Source organism: Mirounga leonina, unplaced genomic scaffold (genome assembly GCF_011800145.1).
Source record: "Mirounga leonina isolate KUSES-001 unplaced genomic scaffold, KU_Mleo_1.0 Mir_197, whole genome shotgun sequence".
Taxonomy (NCBI): Eukaryota; Metazoa; Chordata; class Mammalia; order Carnivora; family Phocidae; genus Mirounga; species Mirounga leonina.
Genome location: NW_023270494.1, coordinates 11,574,773 through 11,600,343, shown reverse-complemented (window position 1 = coordinate 11,600,343; position 25,571 = coordinate 11,574,773). Strand labels below are relative to the sequence as shown.

General features: G+C 50.4%; 1 long non-coding RNA gene across 1 annotated transcript; it reads right to left on the bottom strand.

Moving 5' to 3' along the window:
• Nucleotides 1-5,090: 5,090 nt before the first annotated feature.
• On the bottom strand, nucleotides 5,091-10,723 carry LOC118024342. Its single transcript, XR_004683087.1, has 5 exons — nucleotides 10,561-10,723; nucleotides 10,338-10,396; nucleotides 10,109-10,244; nucleotides 9,694-9,741; nucleotides 5,091-9,046 (listed from the first exon to the last, which is right to left on the bottom strand). It is a non-coding gene; the product is annotated as an uncharacterized LOC118024342 (long non-coding RNA).
• Between the last annotated feature and the right edge of the window lie 14,848 nt (nucleotides 10,724-25,571).

Sequence of the window (25,571 nt, the reverse complement as noted above, 5' to 3'; positions counted from 1 at the left end):
AGGATATTTTGAGCAGCTCCAAGAGCTGTGTTGTGAAAGGCTGAGTCCAGACATTTACGTGGAAGAGCAGGTACCGGAGCTGCTCACACCACAGTAGTTCCTGATTATTCTGCAAGAGGATGCCAGACTCCTGTGGGAACAGCACCCACCAAGTGCAGAGGGAGCTGTGATTGTTTTTAGAAGCTCTTGGGGAGATTCAGGATAGTGGGTAAGATGCAGGAGGTTTGAGCATGTGGAGAGTTGGGGAAGGGGGACGCAGAGGACTGGGACCACCAAGCTAGGGCAAGGTGCATAGTCCCAACAGTGGGAGAAGAGATGCTAAGAGGGTCTCTGCCAGCCTGGACTGAAAATATTGGTCTCTCCCATCTGACTCCCTCAGAGCTTGCCCTATGGCTTACTGTCCTTGGAAATGAGTGAAGATTTGGCTTTGTCCCAAATCTGGCACACAGCTCCTAACCCCTTGGAGTCTCAGCAGTGTTAAGAGTGTCTTTTGGATGCTAAAGAGATGGCTGGTGGCTGGAGGCCCTTAGGGCTGGTCCCCAGAAAGACCAAGTCTTGACTAGAAGGTTGAAGTTTCAGCCCCATCCCCTGACTTCTACGGTGGGGAGAGGGGCTGGAGTCGATCACTAATGTCCAGTGATTTAATCAATCATGCCTACATAATGAAACCTCCATAAAAACCTCTAAGTGATGGGCTCAGAAAGCGTCAGGGTTGGTGAACACATCTAGGTTCTGGGAAGGTGGCTCACCCTGAGAGAGCTTGGAAGTTCCAAACACCCCACCCACCCTCCTGTACTTTGCCCCATGCATCTTTGCCATTTGGCTGTTCCTAAACTGTATCCATTATAATCAACCGGTAATGGTAAGTAAAATGATCTGTGAGTTCTGTGAGTTGGTCTAGTGAGTTATCCAACCATGTGCTTGGGGGTGCTGTGGATTGATAGCCAGTCATCGGAAGTACTGGTGACTTGGGACTTGGACTGGCATCCAAAGCGGGGACAGTCTTGTAGGGCTGAGATCATAAACCTGGGGAGTCTGACACTAACTGCAGGTGGTTTCAGAACTGAATTGAACTGTTAGACACCCAGCTGGTGTCAGAAAACTGGGAAACTGATCGGGGTCAGGAAAGAAAACAAAAAACAAAAAGCCCCATTCATGAATTAGATGCAAAATCTTTAATGAAATATTAGCAAATAAAACCAAGCATCCAGGGGCACCTGGGTGGCTCCGTTGGTTGAGCGTCTGACTTCAACTCAGGTCATGATCTCAGGGTCCTGGGATCGAGCCCCATGTCAGGTTTCCTGCTCAGTGGGGAGCCTGCTTTTCCCTCTGCCCCTCCCCCGCCCCCCCACCATGTGTGCGCTCTCTCTCTCAAATCAATAAATTAAATCTTTAAAAATAAATAAATAAGATCTTTTAAAAAATCAAGCATCCAACTAGGGTTTATTCCAGGAATGCAAGGATGATTCAGTATTCTAAAAATCAATCAAGGTAATTCATCACAGTAGAAAAAAAATTCATAAAACTTCCAACATACCTTGTTTTGTTGTGCCGTACTTTATCCACTTCACAGATACTGTGTTTTTCACAAATTGAAGGTTGGTGGCATCCCTGCTCACTTCATGTCTCTGGATCACATTCCGTAATTCTCACAATGTTGCAAACTTTTTCTTTTTTTTAAGATTTTATTTATTTATTTATTTGAGAGAGAGAGTGCACAGAAGGAGCATGAGAGGGAGAAGCAGACTCCCCGCTGAGGAGAGAGCCTGCTGAGCAGGGAGCCCGCTGAACAGGGAGCCTGATGAGGGGCTGGATGCCAGGATCCTGAGATCATGACCCGAGCCAAAGGCAGACGCTTAACTGACTGAGCCACCCAGGCGCCCCTCAAACTTTTGCATTATTATTATATTTGTTACAGTGATCTGTGATCAGTGATTACCACTCACTGAAAACTCAGATGAGAGTTAGCATGTTTTAGCATTGAAGTCTTTTTAAATAAAGTATTTTTAATTAAGATACGTACATTATGTATTCAGACATAATGCTCTTGCACATTCACTAGACCACAGTATAGTGTAAACATAACTTTTACATACACCGGGAAACCAAAAAACTCATTTGATTCACTTTATTGCAATGTTTGCTTTATTACAGTGGTCAGGAGTCAACCCCATAATATCTCCAAGGTATGCCTGTCTCTTGATGGACGCATAAAATGATGACTTCAGGGAAAGTGATTTCAAAAGTGACACTGAATTCATCTTTCCTTCCTCCCTCTCCCTGAGTTCTGCCCCTCCAGTTTGAATTAATTTGTAGGGAACTGTAGTCTATGCTGGCTCTGGCCTGCCCCATAGATTATACCACCTGTTAGGTTACAGGGCCCTTGATTCTATAATCACGGGACCCTCTGGCTTTACACTTTGGTCCCCATCTCTGGCTCTGTGGGTCTTTTACTAATTCTTCAATCTGCAAGACAAAACAGAAGGAAGCTGACAAGCAGGTACTACTGAATGATTAATCATTGTAGAAGGTACTCTGGTAGGTACCAGATGGACAGATAGGAACAGAGGTCCTCACCAAAGGTCCCACTGCTGATAAATGGCAGGGCTGAGATGTGAGATGTGAACCCAGTCAGTCCAGTGCCAGAATTCATCCTCTTAATCATTCCATGTCCCTAACCCTACAGGTACATAAACCAGCCAGGACACTAAGCACTGTCAGATAGACATAAGGTACACGTGATGTCAAAGTACAAAGGAAAGTGATTAGTTCTGACTGGGCGTGGGTTAATTCTGGAAAGCTTTTAAAGAAAGAGGTAGCAGGGTACCTGGGTGGCTCAGCGGGTCAAGCGTCTGCCTTCCGCTCAGGTCATGATCCGGGGGTCCTGGGATCTAATCACCCCCGTCGGGCTCCCTGCTTAGCTCAGCGGGGAGTCTGTATCTCCCTCTGCCCCTCCTCCCACCTCTCCCCCCACTCGTGCTTGCTCTCTCTCTCAAATAAAATAAAATAAAATAAATAAAAAAAAAAAAAAGGTAGTATTTAAACGGGGACTTAGGAGATGAAGATTTGGGCAGAAAATGAGGCTGTATTAGTCAAGACTGTGCTGTGGGATTGAAAGCTTAACACAACAAAGATCGATTTCTCTTATGCAAATGTGAATTCCAGGGGGCCCACGTCCAGGGCATTCCCTCAGTGTCCTGACTCCGAGATCCAGGCTGCTACCATCCCTGGTCCTGCCTTCTAGCACCTGCTTTCCTGACCTCAATGCAGGGGAAGACACAACAATGTGGGGTGTACACACGTATCTTTCACTGCTTTCAGCCTGGGAGCCACACACATCACGTCTGCTTTCGGCCCCTGGTTCTAACAGGAGAGCACGGGGGCGACTCGGTGAGAATGTATTGCCTCGCCACCGAGAAAAGGGGCGTTCCAGACCAGGGAGCAAACGTGTGCAAAGGCCTGGGAGCATACAAGGGCATGGTGTGCATGGGGAAGAAGCAGAGGGATCCAGGACCCAGAAGACCGCAAATGTCATTTCATACGTTATCGGTCTGCTCTGGCTGCCAGAGCAAAATACCATCGATAGGGTGACTTAACAGAAATTCATTTTGTCCGGGTTCTGGAGGCTGGGAAGTCTGAGATCAGGGTGCCCACAGAGTGGGTTTCTTCCAGGCCTCTCTCCTTGGCTGGCAGGTGGCCATCCCTCTGCCTAGTGTCCCTGGTTCTGTCTTAATCTCTTCTTCTTACAGGGACACCAGTCACATTGGATGAGGCCCCACCCTAATGGCCTCATTGTAACTTAATCACCTCTTTGAAGGTTCTGTCTCTGTTAGGAACTCAATGTTTGTGACCTCCCTGCTCCCCACTTAGATGTTGAAGCTCTAATCCCCAGTATGACAGTATTTAGAGATGGGGCCTTTCTGGAAGGAAGTAATTAAGGTTAAATGAGATCAGAAGGATGGGGCCTTGCTCAGATCGGATTAGTTACAAGAAGAGACCCGAGAGCCCCACCCCCACCCCCCGGGGCATGCACAGAGGGGTCTCGTGTGAACCCAGCCAGGTGGCCTCTGCCTACAAGCTAAGGAGAGGGCTGTCAGGATGAAACCCACCTTGCCAGCATCTTGATCTCCAGCCTCTAGAACGGGGAGACAGGACATTTCTGCTGTTGAAACTCCCCCAGTCTGTGGGATTTTATTTTGGCAGCCCGAGCAGACTAAGATAACGTCTGAATACAGTCCCATTCCGAGGTCCTGGTGGTGAGGACTTGAACATGGGACCCTGGAGGGGGGGGGGGGGACTCGATTCAGCCCGCAGCACCAGGCCCCTGGGAGCTCTCAGGAAGGAGCATCATGGTTTGCCTTGTTTTATAGACGGTAACGAGAACGGGGGCATGCCGAGGTGGGGGCCCAGTGAGCTGGTCCCAGTGGCTGTCCTGGCAGGAGCAGCGAGGACAAGATGGAGTGGAGGCTGGAAGCACTTGCAGGTGTGGACCCTTGTCCTCAGACCCTTGTCCCTTGGTGAGGGAAAGAGAACAGGATTCCAGGGTTTCCAGCCTCCCTGCCAAGCAGATGGAGGCATCAGGGTCCAAAATAGGAAACCCAAACGCCTGTTTGGGAAGAGCAAGACTTCGGTCTGTGCTGCGCTGCTGGAACAGACGCCCAGAAGCATCCACGAGACGCCTGGACAACCAGCCTCAGCCTGGAGCTCCAGTGAGGGAGGGGGGAGGGGGCATCCCAGGAGGCGCTCACAGCCAAAGCAGAGGGAGGGAGGGAGGGAGGGAGGCAGGAAGTATCAGGGTTGGTGCAGATAACTACAGTAAGACGGAGGGCTTGCCTCGCCCCTGAAAGCAGTCCTCCTCACCCTCCCCATAGCCGCTGGGTCTGGCCTGCCACATCTCCACCTGGAGGACCCCTGTCAGCCAGGGCTCCCTCTTGATTTAACTGTTTCAATCCTGCAGTAGCTATTTTTTTTTTAAATATTTTTATTTATTTATTTGAGAGAGGGCGAGCACAAGCAGGGGGAAGCGACAGGCAGAGGGAGGAGCAGACTCCCCACAGAGCAGGGAGCCCAATGCGGGGCTCGACCCCAGGACCCCAGGATCATGACCTGAGCCAAAGGCAGACGCTTAAGGACTGAGCCATCCAGGCGCCCCTGCAGCAGCTATTTTCCTGCAATTCATCCTAACCCTACGCAACATTGTACGAGCCCTGAGCTCACAAGGCCCTATCGTGCGTGAATGTACCTGCGGTCCCAACGGGACCACGGGTCTTCCCTGCAACAGAGAAGCGTTCAGGGTCAGCTCTGTGACCCTGGGACCGCCATTTAACCGCTCTGAATCTCGGTATTTTTATCCACTGATGGAAAAAATATAATTCCCGTCCCATCTATTTAAAAGGATAGTTGTGAAGAGCAAATGAAAACATTGACTATGAAACAGATCCTCTCTGAGGCAACAGAGGAGCAGCGACAGCTGGGGTGGGGGTGCCAGCGAAAGAATCATCGTCACAATCTGCCCTTCAGGGACCAGCCAGTAAAGCTACGTAAGAAAAATGTAGCTAGACAACCTAATCCAGAGAGAGAAATGTAACTGAATCCTTCTTATGGATCCACTTCTATGATTGCTAAAAAGAAACAACATAATCTTTGTCTTCCAGGAGCTGGGGTAGCAGGATGCAGCCAGAGATCAAGGCCAAGCACAGGATAAAGTGTGCCCCACGTGGGCCACACAGATTCAAACTGCGCAGGACCTCAGCGGGAGCAGGGATGATCAGGATGTTCAGGGAATGCTTCCCGGACAAAGTGGACTTTGAAGGGAGCCCGTGATGCAGCCGGGGAGAGAGAAAGGCAGGTACCCCGACCTGGCTGCGTTGGAGAAGAATCGGGCAGGGGAGCCCTGAATTGGAGAAATTCTACCTGCCACCCCCTACTCAGCCAGCCTGCTCCTGAGGCTGGAAGGCCCCACCTTCCCAAAGATGCAAGGAGTGTGGAACAATGTCCTAAATCAATGTGAGGGGCGGTGGGGGTGGGGAGGATGCCTATTTCCTTCTGTTGCTAAACCAGTATTTGCAGCTGAACCACCATCCTGACAAATGGGCTGGAATCAGGTGCACTGTCAGTTGAAACCGTTCCAGACGCAGTGCCAGGCACATAGCCAGCCTGTGAGAAGGGTTGGGGGCCCAGGGGGCACCCCGGGCTCCTTGTGCAAAACTCACTGCACGCTTCATCTGCAGGGACGCTTTCTTGGCTCACAGATGGCTCCGGAACGGTGGCAGCATCTTGGCCGCTGGGTCAACCAGGCGCCCACAGAACAAGGGAGTGGGAGGGGCTCTTGTCCTGGACATGGGGGGCTGGGGAGCCACAGGCTGTGGGGGTCCCTCCTCGTGGGGGCAGCCAGAGGTGCATTCTTCCCCAACACACACACACACACACACACACACCGTCAAGCTAGAGTTGGTTTCTAATGACACGGCTGAATACTTCCTCCTTTCACTCATAACTTCTCAGGTTATAAATAACTATTCCCGAAAATACTGTATTTCACTGGATGAAACGGCCACCTTCTTGGTAGAGAGTCCGGGAAGAGGGCGGGCGGGGGGGGGGGGGGAGGTTCCTAAGCAGCAGATGGAGGGGTTTTACCCACTGGGTCAATTAGAAATTTAAACTTCTCTGATAAAAATATCAGCAGGTTCCTTTCTTTCCCTTTGAGTTTAAAAAAAAAAATAACCAGCCTATGAAGAATTTGAAACTAACCTTCAAAGCGGATCAATAAGAACTATTTTTAAAAACCCCAGGGAAAAAAGAGGCCGATTTCTTGCCAGCAGGAAGGTCACACTTTGTACAAAGGGAGGTCTTGCTGAAGAGCGGAGCATGTGTGTCTGTGTGTGTGTCTGTGTGTGTGTTTGTGTGTGTGTGTGTGTGTGTGCGCGCCATGTATATCTTTCAGGAGTTGCTATGCTCGGAATATTTGTGTCCCCCCAACCGTCAAAATCCAAAACAACTGAAGACCAGCCTTGAAAATTCCTGAAGCAGGAAAAAAAAACCAACAACAGTTTAGTCATAAAAACAAAGGTTGATTTAGCTTATTTTGCAAGGCTAACTTGACCTGGGTCATTTCTTGCTTGTGCCTCTGGAAATTACAAGCAACATGTGAACTGTTTCCCCAGGTTGATGTGAGGTAAGCACTGTCGACTTCCTTATCATTTAAGAAAATTCTAATATTATAACCAATCACTGTAAAGAAAAAATCACTGCCTTCATGCGTTCTAAGCTGTTTTAGAACAATATGTCCCCAAGCCTCATTCCATGCTTTGGTCTGAGAGCTCCTGGTTTGCAAACTATCTCTTTGGCGTAGGCACAATCGACTTTTACTAATTACCACTTTAGTGATTCACTAGTTTTACTTCCATAAAGTCTTCGTCAATGAGATTAGTGCCCTGATTATAAAAGAGACCCCAGAAAGCTCCCTCGCCCCATCCACCACGTGAGGACGCCACACAAAGTATGGGAGTGGGAAGGGGGCTCTCACCAGACCCGACCACACTGGCATCTCAGACTTCCAGCCTCCAGAACTGGGAGAAATAAATTTCTGTTGTTTATAAGCTACCCAGGCTGTGGCATTTTGTTACAGCAGCCTGAACAGACTAAGACAAGAGTCTTTCCATTAGGGTCCAGAATCATTTTCCTCTGACCTTTTCCAATGTAAATTCATTTAAGTGGTTCCCTAAAAAAAGAATCATAATAAATCTAACGCACAAAACATAGGACTGACTCCTAAAGTCTCAGAGAGGTGATCTTGGCCATCTCCTCGTCTTCGATGAACACTGCCCACCAACAAGAGAAAGCACACCTTGATTTTAAAGCTCTCCAGAAAGGGTGTTGCTGGGGCATTTCTCTGGGCCCCCCTCATCTTTGTGTTCTGTGTGCATCCCTCCTGAAGTACCTTCTTCATTAGACACACACACACACACAGTGTTGTCCAGACCACAGCCTCCTGGCTCTCTAGAATCCTGACTTCTCCACGACTAATTCCTGAGGCCACAAACAAATGCTGCAAGAAAGAGGTCATCCTTGGCCTCTCTGACCCCACAAGGAGCCTAGCGTTTCCCTTCTCAGAGTCCCGCTGACTGAGGTATGACATCGAGCACTTCAGAGAATCCAGACCGTCACTACGAGCATTTCAAAAGCAATAGCGTCCATAGCCCGTCCACCCACGCTCTCGGTTTCTCCTCCCATTAAGTGGCTGTCACTCTCCATAAGATGTCAGGGAGCAGAGTGTTCCCATAAACCAGAGAGGGATTCCTGGGGACCATACCAATTATATCCTTTGTTGTGCAAAGATGTAATAGGATCCCAAACCACAGCACTCTCTTCAGCAGTAGGGACTCACGCCCCAACTCCACTGCTGCGAATCACAGTCTATATGCCCAAGTCCCACAAGCCGCGCTAGCTTGGGTCCGGCCTCAAAAAGTCCTCATTTCTGTTTCATTCTCAACAACCACCGAGAACCTTTCTCAAGTATTCCAGAACCTCCTTCTGGAAATAGAACTGCCTGTTGGCCATCACCATCCGACTCTGGTCAATGACTGACACGCAGTAAATCCACAACTAGATGCACGTCCTCCTGCTCTCGTGTCTCGCCCTCTTCCGACACCCCATCTGCCTCAAGAACACCCTCGCGCCCTTCAAGAGCCAGCTAAACCGCCACAGAATCTTCCAGAATCCTTTCATGATACTGCACCCAGGATACAGTGAGTGTGCACATTTTGGCACTTCCTCTACCCTCCAGGTGTCTCGTGGCACCTATGATGAGCCACTGGATTGGTGTGTGTGGCTGTCTCCCCCTACTAGACTAGAAGCCGCTTGCAGGCAGGGACCGTGTCTCGAATGTCATTGCTATCCCAGCATCTAACGATGTCTGCAACACAGCAGATGCTCCATGTGTGCTACATGGAGGGATATATATAGATGAGACGAGCAATTCTAAATCCATCCAAGCTTCCTTAAGATTCCTACTCCTTGTAGTCCTTGCCCAGGCCCAGCTGTCTCCCTAAGTTGAAGAGAAAAACATTTTAGAGGCCTGGAGGAACGTTTTGTCCCCCTCACCCCTAGCTGGCCAGAGCTGCTGGGACACAGGAGATAGGCTGGAATCAGAACAGAGCCCTGTGGGTGCTGGGGGCCATACCGGGCTGCCTAGCCATGCTCTTCTGTCCACTGTGTGGATAGCACAGAGCCTGATGTGGGGCTCAATCTCATGACCCTGAGATCATGACCTGAGCCGAAATCAAGAGTCAATAGCTTAACCAACTGAGCCACCCAGGTGCCCCTCTTTCTGCCACATCTTAAGCAAGCCCAGGAGCCCTCTCTGGTGGGGTGCCAGTCATCAGGCCCTGCAACAGAAATCAGAGGCGGCGGCGGCGGCGGGGCTGGTGGGCCTGGCTACCCAAGAGTAAGATGGAGCCTAAGATGGAGGTATGGCAGCTGGAGGAGAAAGAAGCAACCTTCTGACCAGTAACCTTTCTCCCAATCCTTGATAAGCGTGTCACTTCCTAGGCAGCTAGAGTTGTAGTGAGCACGGAAGGACTTGGGTGAATTCTCTTAGCTCAGGGAAAAGAAGACATCCCATCTTTCCTCTGCCTCATATCAGACTGGCCTTTTGACCTTGATTTTGAACTTGAATCTGACCACATCACTCACCTGCTCCAAATTCCTCTGTGGCTTCCTCTGGGGGAAATCAGGCCACCTCTGAAAGGCATAGGAGATCTGTATGATCTGTCCTTGCCTGCCTGTCCAGCCTCACACTCCCCCGGTATAATAAGCTCAGCAATAGCAACAACCTGCCTCCAACACCAGACATGCACACCCCTCTGCTCTGGCACACGCCACCCCCACCACCTGGGTCTTCTTTCTGCCCTTCTCCAGCAGAAGTCCCTTCAGGCTCAGCCTCAAGGCTCTCTGGACTGGGGGTGCCCTCCCCTACTCCTCACACAGAATTGGATACTCCGACCCACTGCAGGCTGCACACTTTATGTTTTTACTGTTGTAATGAGACCAGCTTCACTGTACCACACCAGTTCTTCCAGTCTTGGTCCTTAACCACCTGTTTCCTTACCTGTAAAATGGGGTAATTATGGGACCTCTGAGTGTTGGTGAGAGGACTGATCCTGGGAAGCAGCAGTAGGTAGCTGGGGAAGTGAGCCCAGGGAAGGCAGGAGGGCCACACAGGGGGCATTCACGTGCAGGTTACCCTGTGGATCACGGGAGTTAGTGGGAACCGCTGGCAGAAAGGGTGTAGAACACCCTCAGAACAGTCCCACCTGAGCGCATAGGAAGCTCTTCACCTTCCAACATTCCGCCCAAGCACTGCTGATTGTTCAGGACCCCCGGGCAGCTTGGAAACCTGAACAGATAATGTTATTACAATACACATCAGCCACTGAAGACCACAGGGCTGCCCTCCCCTCCCGGCCACACGCCCCGCGCCTCCCCAGCATCTCCGCGGACACTTCCCAGAGTTGGGACCCCGCGCACCTCCCAGGGCCCAGGGCCCCGGACCGCGCTCACCTTCTGCAGAAATGCCATCCTCGGCCTGTACTGTTGGCCTTGGTGTCGGATCGTCATCCTGGACCCGCGATGAACGCCGAACCAGAACCCGAGCGGACCGCAGGAGGGGAACCCCCGGCGAAGGCGCCCGCGCGCCCCGCACACGCCCCGGCGGCCCGGCGGGAGGAGGGCGGCCCGGAGCGCGGGGCGGGGCGGCTGCTGCCGGCGGCGCCCCTTCCCTCGGCCTCGGCCCCCGCCCCGGGAAAGCCGCTGGAATCCGCGCCAGCCAATCAGCGCGCCGCGCCGCGGGCTCATTAGCATGCGCTGCGCTTGCGCCCACCTGCCGCCAGGGGGCGGTGTCTGGCCCCGGTGGGACGCCGCGGAGCCTCAGGTGAGACGGGCTTGTGTCTGGCGCCCTGCGAGTGGGAGCATCTGTCGCAGAGAGCGAGCCTTGGACCGCATCCCTAAAACCTGGGGAAGTGAAGACAGCATACCGTGGGGTTTGGATCCCTGGTTAGGCTGCCACCGAGTCACGGTGTGGCCCTCAGCAAGTTGCTTCAACTTTCTGAGCGTCAGTTCCTTATCTAATTGGAGAAAAGCGACTGAGTAGTGAGAAATGACACCTGTCTGTCCAGAGCTTTGAGGTCAGAATGAAGAGCCCAGTTAACTGGCAGTGAAGTGTGATGCTCACCTGCCAGGTGGGCTGGCTGTGAAGCCTGGATTTCCCCTAGGCTTAGCATCTCAAGCAAGTTATGGAAACTTTCTGGACTTCATTTTCTCCATCTGATCAGTGAGGTTAAAGAATCCTCCTCTTTGTGTTTTTTTGGGGGGGGGGGACGATTTGGTTTTAAGATTACTGAGCTAATGCATGCAAAAGCACTTAGAATAGTGACTGACACGTGGAGAATATCAGGTAAACCATAGTTTCTCTCATCTCTTGGGACACTTTCTTTAAAATTACCATGCCTGGTGGCTCCCTTATATACATAATCAGAGATATATGTATTCTCAGAATAATACGAGAACTCTTGTAGTAGAAAATGGAGGTAAGGGTGTATGTAGACCCCGGAATCAGATTACTTGGGGTCAAGTCTCAACTCTGGTATTTACTAACTAGCTGTGTGTCTTTGGGCAAGGTATTTAACCCCTCTGTGCTTCAGTTTCTGTAAAATGGGGATGATGTAATGACTGTCTGCCTCATACGGGTATTAAGGGGAGATGAAGGAGTAAACAAATGAATAGCTATCACTTGTTACTATTATTAATATTAGTATCATTAAAGAGAGTGTAGTAGTAAACACAAAACTTGAAATGAAATTAGGCCCAACTTGGCAGTTACTTCCTTCCCCTGTTCTCAATTTCTTCATCTGTAAAGGGAGGGGCTAGAACTAACCAATCTCTGACAGAATGAGACCTCCAAGATCTGAGACTCGTGATTCTCAAGGTCAAACACAAGCCTGTGTTTCATTTCTAGAGCCGGCCAGCTAGGGCGTGGCCCATGAAACTGCTGTCACAAGACGACAGGTGGGCATTTGCCAGAAGAGGTGCGCTCAGAGACCAACTCTGCAGATAATCTGGTTCCCATCCTGGTGGGAGAACCAAGTTCCTCCCAAGCTACCCAGATATCTTAGCTCTGATTTAAAGTGCTGGAAAACAGTTTCAGAAACCAAATTCTGAAGTCTGGTTGACTCGCAGGGAAATGACTTGACAAAAAGCCATGAGGTCTATAGCTCCCAGCCCCAGCGAGGCCACTGCATTGCTATATGACAGACAGCAGGGAAAGCACCCATATCACCCAGGTTCTCAACTTTATTGGAATGGGTTTTAGTGAAATAATTACAGAATCCTTTTAAATGTTTCTCCACTCTCTTTTGTTGATTTGGGCTCCCTTTTTTCTTGATTATGTTAGGTCATGATTTATCTATTATGGTGAGATTGTATGTGTGTGTGTGCGTTTACTTGAGAACTGGGTTTTATTTAAAAGTTAGAACTTTAAGATCATCTAGTTTATGGATATTTATGTTGTTTAGGTTAGTTAGCAGATATGAACTGTAAACTAGAAAAACCTTGAGGTCTGTAGAATGACCACTTATGTCACTTGGCATCTCTTCTCCTGAAATAGTTCCTCCTGTGGTCTCAACATGACCAGGTTTGGATGATAAATTACATGATCACCCTAATCGCATGTTGATTTACTCTTCTAACAATAATCTAATCAAGCCACCTCATTTCCTAGCTGTGGGAGATGTCATGGGGCATCAGAGAGAGAATATGACCAAGGCTCAGGACCTGGATTCTGATCACAGATCTATTCCTGACCCATGGGGGGATTTCAGGCAAGACACATCACCTCTTGAGCCTCAATTCCTGGTCAGAGTCTTCAGTGCTTCCAAAGTTTGCTCTACAAGGTGCTTTCAAGAGTTGATCAAATGCCCACGCTCAATCAGCATCTCTGGGCTAAACTCCACTATCAGGATTTCTAACTCCTATCAGAAGTCATCATAACAACTAGCCACGTGAATTTCTTTTTGAAAAAATTATGATTTGATCCAAAAACTGTTGTCCAGATATTGTCCATCCTGTTCCCCTACTATGTATCCTAGGATAAATTTCAAAGTGTAGTACCAACAAAAGTTTAGTCTTCTCTAAAAAACAAAAAAACAGAAAACAAAAAAATCCCACAGTGTTTCCTTTTCCCTGATCAAGAGAGAGATGTGTATCATGTTTCCTTTCACATCCTGACCAGCAGAACACTCCCAATCTGGCATTACCCTCCCTTGGAGCAACAGGAATTAACATTTAAATTTTTCTCCACTCTGTTTTCCTATTTGAGTTCATATACTATTGGTTTTATTGTCTGGACTTTTTTCTTTTGGTAAGCCACAGCTTTTTTGAAGTGACTTGAGATATAAATAAATAATCTATGAAATGATGAGTGGGAGGTGGCTTGATGAACAGCACAAGGGGGGGAGAAAGGAAAAAATGAGCAATCTGAACACTCTTCAAGATAAGTAAGTCTATCGAAATCAAACCCACATTGTTTTATTTTAGTCCATGATACCTGCTAAAGGGAGAACAGTGCGGGGGGAAATGTATTTGACTTTGATAAACATCTCGCTCTCCTTACAAGACAATTGATCAGAGTACTTCTGTCCATCTGAATCGATCGGCTTAGCTTGAAAGTAGAAGGATGTCTCATTCTGCAAGCTTGGATCTCCTCTCTCCTCCCTGCACCTCCATCATCTCTGGATGAGGTGGGTGAGGAAGGGAGGCAAGGAGGGAGGGGGAGGGAGGGAGAGAGGCAGGGATGGGGATGGGTGCTAGGACTTCAGGGATTTCAGAATAACCTGACCTAAATAAGACCTCCTGATCATCCCCAGTATGCCATCCTATAATTAGGAAAGTCTCCCTTCCATTCTTTCCATCTTAAGGAGTGGAGTTCCCACAATGGGTCCAGGGAGAAAATTTCCCATAAACACTTGCTCGAAATCGTCAAAGGCAAATATGACAATACTGTGCCATCTTCTGAACCTCTTCCCCATAAAACACCACAAATGTGCCTCCCTTAAACCAGAGCCAGGTTTAGCAGGGTTCTGCTAAACAATATTGACGTCCTTGCTTTAACAAGTTTCTTTTTTTCCACTGTCAATAGACATGCTCACTACCAAAAGTTTAGAAAGAGAGAAAAGCAATTTTTAAAAAAAATTTAATAATACCTAATCTGGGAAAAGGGGTTTGAATGTCTTGAAATGAAAAGGGACATAACTGGGAGGCAGGAGACGTGGATTCTGGTCCCAAGGCTGTTATAGCTAGCTGGAGTGGCCCGGGACAAGTGACTTATTCTTGATTTTTTTTCATTTATAAAAGGAAAAGTTTGGGCCAGGCACAGCCACTGTTCTAGCAGCCGGGATCACAGAACAAACAGGCAGATGCTAATGCCTGAGTGCCTGGGCTTACACTCCCGGCATCATCATATATGAGTTGTTTGAGCCGAGGTAGATTTCATAGCCTCTCCATGTTTCATTGTCACCAGCTATAAATGAAGATCACAGTAATAGCTATTATGTATCGATGGCTACTATTGTTATCTTCAACATGGTCCAGTCTGCCCGTCCAGACATATCTAACATCACACAAGACCTCTCTTCTGAGAACCCCATGCCCTATGGTGTCTACACAGCTTCACCTTGACCCCACATGTCATTTGGGAGTCTCAACTTTGTGATGTCCAAAAGTAAGTGAATAATCTCCATGCATCTTAAACCTGTGCCTCCTTGACTGCTCCCTATCTCAGCAAATAAGACCAACACCCACCCACTTGCTCATCCCCTAAGCCTGGGAGCCGAACAGATACCTCTTTGTCCCTTACTCCTGAGATCTGATCAATCAAGTTATGTTGACTGTGTTCCTTTCAAAACTTACTTCTATCATCTCCCCTGCCACCAGCTAAATCCAAGCTACCAGCTCCTCTTGCTTGGGCAACTACCATGGTGCCTAATTGGGTCACATTCATTCCTGCTCCCACACCTACTTCTAGCTTCCAATTTTTTTCACTTGTGGTGACCAGAGTGATTATTTTTAATGTTAGACATTTCACCCTTCTGCTTTGAGGGCATCAATTGTTCACCATAGCTCTTACGAAGAAGCCTATTTGTAATGAGTGCTACATGACCCCGAGACCCATCCCATGTCCCGCTCCTCATCTTTATGCCCCTGCCACACTGGGCCCTTTTCCACTTCTGGAAAACCCAAGCCTCTTTCTGCCACAGGACTGTCACGTGTGGCCAAAATTCTTCCTCACTTACCTTTTACCCGGTTAGCTTCTCATCCTTTGGGTTCCAGCCAATATGTGACTTCCTCCAGTGAAAATCTTCCCTGACTCCTCCCCCCAAGACTGGTTTAGGGCCTTCCATTATGTCTCTTCTTGGTCCACTTTCCTTAAATATACTTTTTTTTTAAACTTGTTAAAGGAAAGGGTTGGATTTGTACACCCACATTCATAGCAGCTTCGGTCACAATAGTCCAAAGGTGGAAGCAACCCACGTGTCCATCGATGGATGAACAGGTAAATAAAATGGGGTCTACGCATACAGCAGCATATTATTCAGCCTTTAGAGGGAAGAAAATTCTGACACACCCTACAGCATGGTCGATAATTATGTGCTTCTCTCCATGCTATCTGTCTTCCTAACAGGACTGTCAGCCCCCTGAGGGCAAGAGCTTGCTTCTTCTATTCACAAGCTAGAGCCAGCACTTGGCACCACGCCTGGCCTAGAGCAGGCTTTCAATCAACCCATGAGAGAAGAAGGAGATTCAGAAAGACATGCAGAGAACAGAAATGAGGGACAAAGTGGCCCAAGGAACCTCAATTTCTATCTGTTCAGCTCCAGCCCTGGAGAGGCCCTGCTGTCCCTTGACTTTGTCGCCCGTCCTTGGATGCACAGAAATGTCATTGCAATCACTTTACCTAAGGCAACAAGAGGGTCTTTCTGTCCCTGGAGTGCTGAAACTATAGCTTCTCCTTCAAAACCCGCTCAAGGCCTTTCGAATACTAGTGACCCCAAGAACAGATGCCCGTAACATCAACCTGTTATGAGCCAGGCACTATCAACAGTGTTTTCAAGACCCCTCACTTCATCTTCCTGACAACCTCCAGAGTGAGGTCCTGTGACCCAGTCCCCATTGCTCGGGTGAGCATCCAGAACTGGTGGGACAGGCACAGAACTAGGAAGTAGCAGAGGTGGGATTCGAACCTGAGAGTCCAGCCCCAAAGTCCCGAAGTTAATACATAATTCTTTTTTTTTTTTTTAAGATTTTTATTTGAGAGAGAGAGAGAGAAAGAGAGAGAGCGGGGGAGGGGCGGAGGGAGAGGGAGAAGCAGACTCCCTGCCGAGCAGGGAGCCTGATGCGGGACTCGATCCCAGGACCCTGGGATCATGACCTGAGCCCAAGGCAGATGCTTCACCGACTGAGCCACCCAGGCGCCCCAATACATAACTCTTATACTGCATTACAAATCCCCCCTGTAAGCTTGGTATCAACGTCTGTGGAGTGAAGACACGAGAGATGTGGAGTAGCCCAATGGTGGGGAAAGTTTGTTCTCCCTGCCCAAAGTTTTCTTCCTCCATTGTGGCCCTATGAGAAAGCTACGAGTATGATCCCCATTTTCCAGATGAGGAAACTGAGTCAAAAAGGCTTTGAATAACTAGGTCAGGTCAGGAAGCCTTGAACAGTGAGTAGCAGAGCTGAGATTCCCCCCCACCCCCACCCCCAAGCAGGCTGGTTCCAGAGTGAACACTCCACACTCTGCACCCAGCTGCTTCAGCCCAGATGGACACCAGCCTGATGACCCCAGGGGACACTGGCTACCAACGTCTCCCTGCCTCCCGGGTTTCGGTGTCCCCAGTGTTCCTGTGACAGGCACAGACTCAGTCTTCCGCATCTTCAGCCCTTCCTTCTGCTTCTAGAAGAAGACAGCCTCTTTCCTGAGGAACCGATGGGGGAGCTCGAGCCAGTGTGTCTGTCCTACTGTGACGGTCCAAAGCGAGGGGCTTTCCAGAGTTCCGCCTAGCTGCTTTCTGCCTCTGACTTTCCCAGGGAAGCCTCCTTCTGGAAGGGCGCAGGAAGATGACTGATCTTGGATAAGCAAAGGAAATGAAAGCGGGAGCACCTGTGAGGATTTTGACATCCACAGGTTTCCCTTTTCCTTAGGTGGACAGGCTCGTTCCCAATCCCATTCCCCTCTTATTTGTCTCTGCTCCCACGTGGGTGGAAACTCAGCTTCTCTGCCTCCCTTCCCCGCCCTCCCCGCCCTGCCTCCCTGCTCGCTTTCTCTTGCCCCAGTAACACTAGGCAGCACCTCTGCCTTGGAAACAGAAGCTGTCCTTTTGCCTCCTCTGTCTCCCTTCCAAGGGCTTGTTTTGATTCAAACTCTGAGAATTTATCTTCCTCAAGGATTGTTAGCATGCTAGCATCCCTTCTTCCAAACTCTTCTGTGACTCCCAGTTGCCTCCCACAGAAGGACCACAGCCGTCCTCCTGGCATTCCAAGGCTGACCCACATCAACACTCCCTAAGACCCTGTTCTATAGTCAGTTCAGGTGACTTGCTTTTTTTCCTGGGCACGTGTTGAACCTGCTTTGGGCTCTGGTCTCTCCCTCTGCCTGAATCTCCTCCTCCACATCCTTTGCAGTCGCTGCAGCCCCAAGGCCCCCCTTCGGGAACGTCTCCCTGCACCCCCATCAGAGTCGCATTTCCTTCCTCTTCTTTGGCCCCTGGTGCCCAGAGGGAGCTGAGCGCCACATCCCCTCTGGATGGCAAGCATCCCCAGGGGCATAGCCAGGGGCTCCAACAACTTCCTCGCAGCCCTCACCCTGCCCCTGCATTGTGCACTTGTCTACGACCCACCTCCCTCCCCATCTCTGCCACACTCCAGAAGCCCCCTTCCTAAACAAACTCCCCTCCATCCCCCCTCAGTGCCTCTCCCTGCAGACCTCTGCCTGCCTGGGGAGCTCCGCAGCCCCGAGGACACCACCTCCCTAGCTTCTCCCCTACCCCCTCCCTCAGCCCCGAGCAGCGGCTTCCCGCTTCCCCCCCCCCCCCCCCCACGCTAAAAGCCCTCCTCCTCTGGGGCTCATTCCACCGGATACCAGCCTCCAGGTTTCTCCCCTGTATTCAGCCTCTCGTCTTCATGTTGTGTGACTTCAGAGTCCTCCCCGCTCCCCAGGTGACCCATCCGATGTCCCAGTCTCATAAATTCCCAAGGACCTCAGCTGCCCCTTCACTTCAGCCACCCACGCTCAAAGCCACACCCTGGACCTTGTCGTCACCCAGAAATACGCCTCCTTTGAAACATGGCTTTCAGCTCCTGGCCGTGCGAGCTGCTTCCAGACCTTCCCACTCTTTCCCTCATGCTCTCTCAAGCGCCCCTCACTCCAGGCCCTCCTGGGCCACACGTCCCACCCCACCGGGCCTGGACTCCAGGTCGGTGGAATGAATCAACTTCTCCACAGCCTCTTTGAGCCCTCCCGCCCAGCAGGTGCACCCTCACAGCACCCAGGCGGGGCAATTCCACCTGCCGCTGATGAAGAGAAACTGAGGAAAACCCCAGCTGCAAAACCTGGTCTGTACAATCCCAGGCTACCATCAGATTTAGGTCAGCCCCTCCTTGAACTTGGCACCTCCTCTGCAGGTCTCCCACACACCAGCCCTCTTCTCAGGCCTGACCAAACCCCCATCCCTCTCATTCTCCACAGGCCACAGGGCATGAGTTTGGCTACGCAGCTTGCAACCCTAACCCCTCCCCCCCCCCCCCCCCTGCCCCCCCCACCCCTCCCCTCTCCCACCACCTGGCAGCCTTGAGCCCTCCCCACCCCCCTCCCACCACCACAAACGCATCTTCAAGAGGGTGTCATTTCTCCTGTTCAAGGCCACCTTGTCCAGCCATGTGTGCTCTTGAGTCTTTTTCTTACTATCTCCTCTGTGACCTTGTTCCATTCTAGTACTCTCTGTCTTGGCTAAGGGCCAAGGGCTAAGGGCCTTGCCAAGAGTGGTCTGGTCTGGTATGGATTGAATTGTGTCCCCCCCCAAAAGATATATCTAAGTCCTGACACCTGGTACTTCGGAACATGACCTTATTTGGAAATAGGGTCTCTACAGGGGAAATCCAGTTAAAATGAGGTCAGGTTAATCCACTGTGATTGGCGTCTTTATCCAAGGGGGAAATTTGGACAGAGGGAAGGCAATGGGAAGACGCACAGGGAGAAGAGAGCCATGGAGGTGGAGTGATGCATCCACAAGCCAACAGGTGCCAAGAAGTGTGGGCAAACACCAGAGGCAGAAGGAGCAGCGGGGGATTCTCCCCTAGAGCCGTGGGAGAGGGTGTAGCCCTGCCCACACCTTGATACAGAACTTGCAGCCTCCTCATCTGAGACAATGCGTTTCCGTTGCTTCAAGTCACCCAGTTTGGGTACTTTGTTAGGGCTGCCCCTGGGAAACCCTTGCAGGTGGGGGTACTGACCCTAAGAAGGGCTTCAGCATCTCCTTGCTGTGAAGCCGGGGATGGACATACAGCTGAACGTGGAGGCTCCCTGAGAGCCTGCTAGAATAGAGTGCCTCCCTACGGAGTTAAAATTGTGCTCTCAGCTGGCTCTAGTGACCCCAGAGCTCTGCACCATGGGGTGATTTATAAGCCTGAGGTCCCCCCAGGACATAGCCTAAGTACATTCGAATCGCCAGCTCCTAGCCCAGACCTAACACCCGCAGGCTTCCAAGGCTATGCATAGAGTCAGTAAATTCTGGCCAGCCGAGGGAGCAGGGAGCAGGAGTATGTGGAGAGTTCGGGGTTGCGAGGGACGTCCACAAGCCTGGTACAGCTTTTGCACACATCCACACAGGGCAGCCCGTGGGACACATTCAGCCTCCTGCCGCAGTCAAGATAACCATGCAAAACGGAGTGATGCGCTGGGGCGTTCAGCAGACTGTTTCCCAAGGGTGACTCACAGCTCCGTGGAGAGTAGCAGGCCGGGACAAGAGCCTGGGCTTTCTTTCCCTTCTTCTGTCTTTCCAGCAAAGACAGGAAGCCCTTGGAACAGGATGTAGAAGCAATTCTCATCGAGCCGGGCATCCTGCTTCCAGAGGCAAGAGGCCGAGCAGGCCACAGGGATGACATTCGAGTGACCATGACCACGATGTTCCTATTTGAAAACAGGAGCACAGCCACTGTCCTCCTCCTCCCGTGTCCAGGCCTTTAAAGTGATCTGATGATACATTCCGCTTTTTATTAGTCTTCCTCGCTGGATGTTAGCACCTCAAAAGCAGGGAACCTGTCATATTAATCTTTATGGGTTGGGGTTCTGCTCCTAGCAGGACCTCAACAAATGTGTGGTAAACGCATTTTTTAGAGATTTATTTATTTGGGGGGGGGAGAGGCAGAGGGAGAGGGAGAGAATCCCAAGCAGACTACCCCCCACTGAGCCTGGAGCCCGAGGCAGGCCTCGATCTCACAACCCTGAGATCAAGACCTAAGCTGAAATCAAGAGTCGGACACTTAACGGACTTAGCCCCTCAGGTGCTCCCCATAAATTGAATTTTTAAAGCAATCATTGAGTCGGCAGGTCAATGTTGGAGCAAAGTGACACAAAGGAACCACTCAGAGGAGGTTTGTGGGACACCCATTTGATCAGGCTCCTTCTTGCGCTCCTCATGGTGAGGGTCTTGAACAAGGACTCAGTTGGACAGATATCACACCCTCTTTTCTCCCAGGCTCTCCCAGCCTGGACCCCCAGACCAAAAGTCAGAAGCTGACGTGGGCTGATGTTTACGTGGAACCTGAGTGATTGTGCTTTCAAATGAAATCGATGGCAAAGCTTCGTCTCGCTGATGAAAGTACTTTTAGCGTCCCCCAGGCCCCTGGTGGGAGGTAAGTACCCTGGAATGGGCAGGAGAGAAGCCTGGGAGGAACAAGGAACGTGGATGGCCACAGGTCCAACTCCTGCAGGAGTCTGCCTACAAAAACGCATTTCTTCCTGCCGCGACGTTGTCTCGTGCAGTAGTAGGTTTGCTCTGGAAAAGCTTGACCGTATTTCTGTGTGATAAGTGCCACAATCAACCCGGCTGAAGGGATGAGTGCTGAGCTAAGGGATGCGGTACATGAGCAAGCATTTGTCGGGCACTTATTATGTGCGCATTGTGGTGGAGAATCAGAGGCAAAAGACACAGTCATCAGGGAAAGATTCTGCTCGTATGGGGGAGCCGAGAGCCACAGAGAAGAGCGTAAACAGCATTGGAGAAAACGATGGGAGACACGGGCTTTAGAGCCAGGCTGGCTTCCAGGATCAGCTCTGTGTGCCCTGGACCTGTTACTCAACTTCGTCCTGTCTCACTCTCTTGAAGTGGAAAATGGGAATGATACTCATCATCCTACCTACTTCACAGGGCCACTGCTGAGCACTGAACGGAATTTGTGTGAAGCCCTGAGTGCAGTTTCTGGTACCTGATCAGTGTTAACTGATGTGATTACTACTATTGGCTCTCCTGTTAAATGAGATATCGTATATAAAGTGCTAAGCAGCGCCTGGTACTTCTCAAGCACTCAGTAATGCTAACTGCCATTATTAGTACAATTTTCATTTCGAAGTTCTGGGTTAGTTATCTAGTGCTGCATGAAAAATCACCCCCAGATTTCACAGCCTCGGGCAACAATACACACGGATCTCTCAGAGTTTGCAGGTGCCGGGAACTGGGCAGCAGTGTATCGCTGCATGGTTCTAGCTCGGAGCCTGTCAAGAATTGGCAGACGAGCTGTTGCCTGGATCTGCTACCAAGGTGGCTCGCTCCCATCCCGGCAGGTTGGCGCTGGCTCTTGACAGGAGGCTTCAGTTACATGGACCCCTGCAGGGCGCTGCCTGGGTGTCCTCACGATATGGTGGCTGGCTTCCCCTCTGGTGAGTGGTCCAAGGGAGCGAGGCAGAGACATGGTCACTGTATTGTGAAACTCCGTGCCACCATAACCCATCGGTTACACAGGCCTGCCCTGTTCATTTGGGGGAGGAGGGGTTACCCAAGGGTGTGAATATCAGTAGAGACTCACTGAGGGCCATCCTGGAGGCGGCTGGCGACACAAGTCCCCAATCGTGTGGCAGAGACGTGATTTCCATAGGAGTTCAGATGAGAGGGAGAAAAATGGAGTGCTCGGGAATGTTTGGATTTTTTTTAGCTAGATCTTGGCCATTTCTCTTTTCTCATATTCCTTACTTCTGTTAGCACTTGGGAAGAGAGGACCGTAGGACTCTTATAACCAGAAGGGAGAGAGGGAGGCAGGAAGTACAGAGAACAGTTTAAAAGGGGTGAGCAGGACCCGTTGGAGGGACAGTAAGGGAGAGACTGACATTGGGCGTGAAACAAAGAGGCAGCTGGGCCCCCAAGCCAAGCAAATAGGCTGAAACTAGCTGCGGTAGGAAGTCAACGTTAAGGGCATAAGGCTTTGGCTAAACACATTTTCAAAATGCCTGCAGGCTTGTTTGATGTGGGGGAGTTGAGGCTGGGTGATGGGTTTTTGAAGGTGAAAAATACTCTCCTCTAAGGGACGTTCACCTCAATGCAAGCGTACCCTGGCGAGGTCAAGGCAATACCAGGAAACGGACTTTAATAGCTTCCTTCTATCAGGGTAGGAAGCTTCAAGTTGATAAGAAAGTCGGAATCGAGTATTCCACTTGGAGGAGGAGTCTCCCCAAAGGAAGCGCTGGAGGGGGAGATAGTCAGTGTTTACACAGCACGCCCGCGATGTCTGCAGTTTATACAAACTGCATCCTCGGGCCTTCAGAAGATAGACCCGCCTGACCTAGAAAAACCCACATCTGCTGCCCTGCCAGCACCTCGAGGAAGTGCCTGCAGGGACCCACCCTGACAGGAGGCTCAGAGCTGCTGGACACGTTGGGGGCTGGAGCTACCTTCCACACTCTCGCCTCCACACTGGTCACTGCAGTGCTGGGCAGGGCCCCGACCGTCACTTAAGTATCCCCTGCATGTCCTAAATGGAACCACCTGTTCAACCCTTCCAGTTATTCCCGTCAGCAATAGGGAGGCCTTCATGATCATCCTAAGACATGACTTCGGTCCACTTATCAAGACAAGAATAAAACCTAATGTTCCTAGATCAGTGTGGGGACCCCAAGGGCTCCCAGGGCGAGGCTGAGGGATTTGCCGGCCCTGGAGTGTACTGTGGGCTGAGAGGCGAGGCACGAGCTGGGCATTTCTGGATTCGAATCAGCACCAGCCCTTGAGCCTGACCTTGGCAAACTTCAGTTTCCCCATCTGAGAAATGGGGAGCAGGCTAACAGATAAGGCGCTCTTGGACAGTGCCTAGCCTCTAGCAAGAGCTGGTAGACAATGACCACCACCATGATCTTATTATTAGTCCATTATTCTTCCACGCCTCCTGGGCTTCATCTGGATGTTATAGGGCCCCCCTTCCCAATCCCCTCTTCATCTTTCAAAACTGTGCTTCCTGGGTGCCGGGAAGGCTTAGTCTGTCAAGTCTCTGATTTCAGCTCAGGTCATAATATCAGGGTCCTGGGATCGAGCGCCACATTGGGCTCCACGCTCAGTGGGGAGTCTGCTTCTCGAGAAACTCTCCCTCTGCCCCTCCCCCCGTTCATGCACTCTCACTGCCTCTCTCAAATAAATAAATAAATAATCTTAAAAACAAAGCTGTTCTTCCAGAGAGGCCCCACATGGAGCTCCCTGACTGGTGGAGATGCTCTAACTCTCATGGCCTTAGGCAGTTGTCCCTGGGGTCATCCCTTAGCACAGTAATGGCTGGTTGACCAGTTGGCTGTGCCCACTGTGAGCTCATCACAAACTCATTGTCTTTGTGTTCCCCTATATGCAGCGCAGAGCCTGGTCCAAGCAGGCACTCCCCACATGTCAGGACCATGCAGCGTCGTGTGTGTTTCCTAGAGCCGCCAGATCCGACTGTGTGCCAGCAGGCCCAGCAGGCTTGCTTTTGATCTGGACCATTGGCCCGCGCGGAGATAGGAGATGACAGTAACTTAGGCCACTCGGAGGATTAGGGGGTCCCAGGGAGCAGCTTCCTTTCCAGCAGAGCCTTCCCCCTTGCATCTAACAAAACCCGAATTCACGGCAGAAGTAATGCTTTTTTTCCCAGAGAGGGCGTCAGGGGTATGAAAAACGAGCCAGGGAGTGGAAGTCAGACCTTTCCTCTGACTTCTGAGAAGTCCTAAACTCTGCTCTGGCCTAGACCCCACACCCCAAGGAGTTCCCGAGAACTAAGGAGTGTCTTCCACAATCTCAGAAACTCTGGGCAAAGTCCAGGGTCACCGTGTGATTCGGAGGGTGGAGGTGGTGGTATAAATTATACATTTGCTTAAAAAAAAAAAATCCATAAAAAACACAGTCTCCTGGGCCTGGATTCAGCCATTTATTTGTCTTAGGGACACTGCTTTCTGATAAGCAGCACCAGCACCCTGGTCCCTTAAGCCTTTCCACGTTAACCCGGTCCCCCAAGCGTGTAGCCCCCAAGCCTCCCGCCATCTTGCCCCTTTCCTCACCCTTGCCCTGAAGAGCCTCATCACTTTCTAAGTCCACGAGCCAGGCTTTGAAATGTCTCTGGATGGTTCTCTTCACTTTCACACTAGCCAGCTGCTATCTCTGTGCACCTGAATTACCACAGCCACCTCCAAGCTGCTTTCCCAGGTTGCTGTCTCTCTCTTCTCCATCCCCTCATGGGCACCAGATGGATCTTCCTAAAACAGTACACAGGTCACCCACCCCCTGCTTAAAAATACTCCAGTACCGGGTGCCTGGGTGGCTCAGTAGGCTGAGCACCTGAGTTTTCATTTCAGCTTAGGTCATGATCTCAGGGTCGTGAGATCGAGCCCCACTTTGGGCTCCACGCTCAGTGGGGAGTCTGCTTGAGATTCTCTCCCTCCGCCCCTCCTGCCCCTAGTGTGTTCGCTAAATAAATAAACAAACAAATAAATAAATAAAATCTTAAATACTGCAGTGGTTCCCCTTTAGCAGCAGAATAAAATCATAACATCATAACTCAGGATCCAAACCCTTCCCAACCTGATTCCACCATGCCTCTTCAACCTCAACTGGTTGGTTCTGATCAAACGGGCTCCCCTGTTGTCCGGGGCACACACCAGGTGCATGCCCACCTTGAGGCTGTTCCACCTGCCTGGAATGCTATTCCTTCCTCCTTTCCTTGTAACCAGCCATTCAAGGCTTCTGTCTACTCCCCAGGAAATAGCCACTAGCTCTGTGTAGCTATTGAGCACTTGAAATGTGGCGAGTGACACTAAGGAACTTCATTTTTAAATTTTATTTAATTTTAATTAATTTAAAGACTGATACTCGACTCAGTGGAAAATATTTAAGTGTGTTTGGAATCTGCTTTTGTGAACCTACTTTTTCAACTCTAAATTTTATAACATCTAAACACAGACCAGGTCTCTCTGATGCCAGTTCAGCCTCTGAATTGAAATTGCCACGAATGTAAAGTGCACACTG